Here is a 6,384-nt window from a genome sequence, read left to right as displayed (position 1 = left end):
AACCACCATGCTCCCCATTGTAGGCAACTATAATCTACTTTCTGGGCTTCATATCTTCAGTTACTGGTCTTTTTTGACTGCCTTCTTTCATTCACATGATGCTTTCAAAGTTCAACCATGTGGTAGCATGTAGCAGCACTTCATTCCTTGTTATGGCCAAATAATATTCCATAGTGTGAATATGTCCCATTTTGTGTAGTCCATTCATCAGTTGATGGACATTGGTGTTGTTCCCGATTTTGGCTCTCATGAATCATGCCACTATAAACATTCACATACAAGCTTTTGTGTGCACATTTGCTTTCATTTCTCTTGGATATATACTTAGCAGTGGAATTGCTGGATCGAATGGTAACTCTATTTTTTACTTTTATAAGGAACTGCTGGTCTGTTTTCCAAAGTGACTGCATCATTTTACATTCCCACCCACCAGCAGTATATGAGGGTTCCAATTTCTCCACATCCTCACCAACACTTGTTATTTTCATTTTTTTGTCTTGCTTTTTTTTTTTTTTTTTAACTCTAGCCAGCCTAGTGAACGTGGTAAGACATCTCGTGGTGGCTTTAATTTGCATTTTCTTAATGACTCCTTATGTTAAGTATCTTTTTGTGTGCTTTTTGGTCATGCATATATCTTCTTTGGGGAAGAATCTATTCAGATCCTTTGCCTATTTTAAAAAGATTTTATTTATTTATCTATTTATTTATTTATTTATTTGAGATTGAGAGAGCACAAACAGGGGGAGTGACAAAGGAAGATGGGAAGCAGGCTCTCAGCTGAGCAGGGAGCCTGAGGCAGGGCTCCATCCCAGGACTCTGGCATCATGACCTGAGCCAAAGGCAGATGCTTAACTGAGTAAGCCACCCGGGGTGCCCCTCCTTTGCCTTTTTAAAAAAATTGGTTTACTTGTCTTCTATTATTGAGTTGTAAGAATTCTTTATATACTCCAGATAGAAGTCCCTTACCAGATATAGGACTTGCAAATATTTTCCCCCATTCTGTGGGGTGTGTTTTCACTTTTTTGAAAGTGTCATCACAAATTTTTACTTTTGATGAAGTCCAGTTGATCTATTTCCCCCCTTTGGTTGCTTGTGCTTTTGGTGTCATATTTAAGAACCATTTGCCAAATCCAAGGTCATGATGATTTACCCCTGTTTTCTTCTAAGAATTTTATAGTTTTAACTTTTACCTTTATGCATTTGATCCATTTTAAGTTAATATTTTATATAGTGTGAGGTAGGGGTCCAACTTCATCTTTTGGTGTGTCTCAGTACCATCTGCTGAAAAGGCTGTTCTTTCCTTCACTGAATTGTCTTGGCATCCTCCTTAAAATCAGTTGACCATAGATGTGAGAGTTTATTTATAAGCTCTCATTTCTATTTTCTTAATGTTTTATGCTTGTCATCCATGTACTATTCTAATATTTGTATTTTTATGTTAGAGTACAAATGACCTGTTGACCAAGGTCAGTGTCATTTTCCTTAGACTACTAGCTACCCGGCAAACAATGCTGACCAAACCCACCTTGTGGCCTTTTAACTTAATGTCCATCTCTGCCAGCTTCCTCTTATGTGAAGGCCACAGTTAGGCCAACTGGCTCCCCACACAGCTGAAATCACCAGATTTTGGCTCAGTGCTATCATTTGCCCTTGGCCAACGTAGACTCTGATGAAGAGAGAAATGAGAACAAGTTAAAAGATAGGATGATAATATTTTATAGCAGTTCATTTCCATGGAGCAGGGCAAGTGGGGAGTAGGGGAGAGAGATGGAGAGCAAGAGAGAGGAAAAAGGACTAGAAGGCACTGAGAAGAGGAGAAGGAATAAAAGGACAATGGGGAGAAGAATTGAGGAAGGTAGCTTATCAAAGTTCTTATCAATCACTTGTCTGAGTGTGCCCACAAGTCAGCATCAGTGTGAGGTAGTCAAGGTGCAGACTTGGGCAGCAGAAAGATTAACGTCTCAAGAAAAAAAAGAAAAAGAAAGACTCATGTCTCCATCCTTACTCTGCTCCCTGCTAGCAGTGAGAGCTGTACAAGTACTTTAACACCATTAGGCCCCTATTCCAAGATCTGTCTGTCGAAGGGGATAGTAGGAAACTGCCTTTGGAGGGAGCCTGCAAAGATAAAACAAATTCCTGCATGCTTGCTCTTAGCCTAGGACCTGGCACAGGAGGAGCAATAGCATTAGCTCAAATCATATGAAAGTTGAAGTACCTCCAACCTACCTCATCACCAACTGTCTAAATCAGTGGTTTTCAAACATAAGTATATTAGAATCTCCTGAAAGGCCTGTTAACAGGTTGCTAGTGCTCATCTCTAGAGTTTCTGATTCAGCAGGTCTGGGTGGGGCTTGACAATTTTCAGTTCTAAGAGGTATCCCGGTGATGCCAATGCTGAGGCCTGAGGAACACACACTGAAAACCACTGGTCTGAATTTTTGAGGGTCAAGAAAACAAAATGCCACCCATTGGCATCTATAATTCTCAAGTGAAAAGGCTTTAAAAAAAAGGCCCTGGTAATCAGTCCCAGACATAGACCCTGTGAACCATTTGAACCTCACTAATATCATCAAAAGGAAAAGTGACTTTAATTACAAATTTCTGGAATGTAAGAATACAGTCAAGCCCAGTTGCTATTATGAAAGAATCTCTTTCACTTGAAGGATAACCCCTCATTTGCTTCGAAAGGAAGAATGCTGCAGTGATAAGTAGCAGCACATGTGTGCTAAAAACATCAAGACAAGTTGTCTGGATTATAGAATCACGTTCACTGTCAATGAAAGTGTTACCCTGGAGCCATTGAGAAAAGCTTCTTTATCACCCAAACCTCACAACAAAGCATGCTAATAAAATAATGCTTGCCGATATGGGAAATGCGTAGTCTGTTGCCTTCTTGGGAGGAGCTATAAATAGCTCCTTGGAAAATGTTTTTCCATAATTAGCTTTTCACTTCAAGTGAACTATGTGTGATGAATTTCATATCACTAAATGTTCTTCCTGGGCAAAGTACACGGTAGGTTATGCATTTGCTAGTCTAGAAACAACTAATCAAATAGCATTTGAGCAGAAGTCCGAGAGCTCAAAAAAAAAAAAAAAAAAGAGAGAGAGAATTGGAAACCACTTTGGGGATGCCTATTTGGGGTCCATGTGCTCTTACTAACAGACACATGTAGACACAGTAAATTGCCTCTTCTTAGCTGTTACAGGGGACATGAGCTGAGAACAGCCAAAGACAATGGCCACTTGTGTGTCACCCCAGCTGTCTTTCTGCCCTGTGCTAGAAGCATGCTTCTCGCATTCACTGGAGAGGCGCATGTCTCAACAGCTTGCCTCCTGTGCCTTCGTGAATGCAGCTAGGAGCAAACACCTTACAGAGCTGACGTGATTTCTTCTACACTGTATGTGTTTTCACTCTGACTCGAAAATTGCTTTCAAATCCTCTCAACTAATTGCAGGAGCTGAAAAAACCCCTCCCATCTTTCTGGCAAATTTACAGCTCACCCACATTTGCATCCCTGGAACCTTCCCCTCCACCCCCAGCTCCCAGAACCCCGTACACAAAAGACTTCCATTCCAGTTTTCTAGTGCAGGGAGTGCACAACACCAGTGTTTCTTCCACATTCCACAGGCTCACCCAAGATGGCTGTTAGTTTAAGGTGGAGTGGTTTGAATACTTCCTTGGAGCACTCACAATCTGAGCTGAGTATTGCCCCCCCCCAAAAAAATAATCTGGTTCCAATGAGAAAGACTAACACCCCCAGCTACTACATTAACCAGAAGCGTGACCAGAGATATGAGCTTCCTCCCTGGGTGGAAGGTGGGGGGGTGCTGCACTGGTCCCACTCTCATGGGCCAAGAGGGGCGCATGACCAGCGCCCAGACTTTCCTTTTCTCTGCAGGAGCTGGTTCCCTTTCCCAACCCTGTAGCCTAGAGCTGGTTTGAACATAACATATATTTACAAAAGGATACTCCCATTCCACTATCACTAAAGTCCAAACAGTGCCCTTGGCGGGGTGCCAATAAGCCAATAACACGCATATTGACCCACTGACTTTATTTCCTTCTATGAATTGTCAGGACCAAGCGTTGCTCTTTTGCCAACTCCAATTCTTCATCCTGGAGTGCTATTTCGAGCACTTGGAAGATAGCCACCTCAGAACGGAATAAAGATATTAGTAACTGGGGTACTGAGAGGGCCAGAGAAAATGGAGACAAGAAGTATGAGGACATGGCAGGCCATATGCTTTAGCATCAGTTCTTATCCAGCAAGAGCACAGGAAAGTGAAGGATGCCTCCCATGCCTCTGCTGCCTCCAATAGCTTTGTGTCAGCATCAGGCACAGCTGAGGGCTGGAGTGGGCGGGAGGGAGCATGGACTTGGCAGTCTTTGAGGATCAGACCCTGCTCTGCCATGTATTTGCCAAGTGACTGAGGGCACCTTGAGCCTCCCTCAATCAGATTCCCTGTTACCTGGAAATCATAAATCTTTTTTTTTTTTTTTTTTTTTTTTTTTTTTTACAGGGCGGTACAAAGATGAGATGAGGTAATGCAAATAGCTGGCACGTAAATATTAGATGAATGTTACCTTCTAGTACTGCAAACATGATTTACTAAAATACCATTTTTTAAAAAAAAAAAAACCTCTTATGCAGACAATGGAATGTTATTCAGTGCTAAAAAGAGATGAGCTATGGAGCCATAAAAAGACATGGAGGAAACTCAACTGCTTCTTACTAAGTGAAAGAAGCCAATCTGAAAGGCTGCCTACTATGTGACTATATGACATTCTGGAAAAGGCAAAACTATGGAGACAGTAAGGAGATCAGTAACTGGCAGGGGAGGATCAGTGGGGAGGATGAATAGGTGGAGTATAGAGGATTTTTAGGGCAGTGGAAAATACTCTGTATGATACCTAATGGTAGATGCAGGTCCTTATGCACTGTCCAAACGCACTGACTGCACAACACCAAGAGTGAACCCTAATGTAAATTACGGGCTTTGGGTGATAATGTCCGTAATGTGTCAGTGGAGCTTCATTGATTGTAACAAATGTCCTACTCTGTTGGGGAATGTTGATGGTCTGGGAGGCTGGGGAGAGGGAATCAGGGAATATATGCCAACTTGGTACTTCCTGACCTATTTTATTGTGAACATAAAACTGCTCTAAAAAATAAAGATTTTTTTTTTTAAGATTCTCTTTAGAAGACAAAGAAATAGGACCTAAAATCAAAATTCAATATTAGAGGAGATGTACATAAAGGGCCTTCCTCAGGGAGCTTAAAGGAAAGATTATTCTCAAGTGCCCATATCGCCAATAGTCTTATCACATCTGTTTCAGATGTGTATGTGTGTGTGTGTGTGTGTGTGTGTGTGTGTTGCGTGTGTTTTGATGCATGCACATTCACATGTATTATTTTCTCCTGTGGTTCCAGAAGCAATGCTACTAACTGGTGGGAACTGGCTGAGGCTTTGGGGCTTTGTCACCTCCAGACTGCTCCAGCCCACACTTCCTCCCCAGGTCCTCCACACCAATTTTGTAAGGAAATCTTACTTCATTCTTTGGTTTTCCAACCACATGATCTAATAGGCACAGGTGCCAAGTCTTCACCCTACCAGGCGGGCTACACAAGGCGTTGATTGTCTCCTGGTAACATCCTCAGGCCTGCAAGGGAGCCTGCCACAGTGAACAAATCACTGCAAATCACCACCCTGCACTTTCACCCTGTGGAACTTCTGCAGAAACAAAGTGTTCAAATTCCAACCTGATATTTCAATCACAAGGTGGATATTCTGGAATCTTCCTTCTATAGGCAGCCATTAGTCCTGGACTCTGAGTCATTTGGTCTCTGGTTACCAGGCTCTGAGGCCTCTTCTTCATCTTTATACTGACCCCTCTTGCCCTTCTGTCTCAGTTGCAACGGTTCTCTTCCCTAATATTTTCACCCTACTTAATGGTGCCTGCCTGGTCTTGTGTTTTCTTTCTTTCTTTTCTTTTCTTTTCTTTTCTTTTTTTTTTGAAGATTTTCTTTACTTATTTATGAGAGACACACAGAGAGAGGTAGAGAGATAGGCAGAGGGAGAAGCAGGCTCCCCATGGGGAGCCTGATGTGGGACTCGATCCCAGGACCTGGGGATCATGACCTGAGCCAAAGGCAGATGCTCAACCACTGAGCCACCCAGGTGCCCCTCTTTTTCTTTTCATTGGAAAGTGAAAACTGCTACTTAGAGTTAAAAATCCATAAAGGAGCTTCTGGACACCCCTTTAAAAAAGAAAGCAGGCCCTCTATCCTATGATTATTCAGAAAAACTGTGATGATGTCATCTGGCATAGAATTGTTCTTGTTGTCTATCCTAAAGTTTCTATTTCATTTACTGACTATACAT

Source organism: Canis lupus, chromosome 10 (assembly GCF_003254725.2).
Source record: "Canis lupus dingo isolate Sandy chromosome 10, ASM325472v2, whole genome shotgun sequence".
In the NCBI taxonomy this organism is placed as follows: domain Eukaryota; kingdom Metazoa; phylum Chordata; class Mammalia; order Carnivora; family Canidae; genus Canis; species Canis lupus.
Note: the sequence above shows the minus strand (reverse complement) of the source record.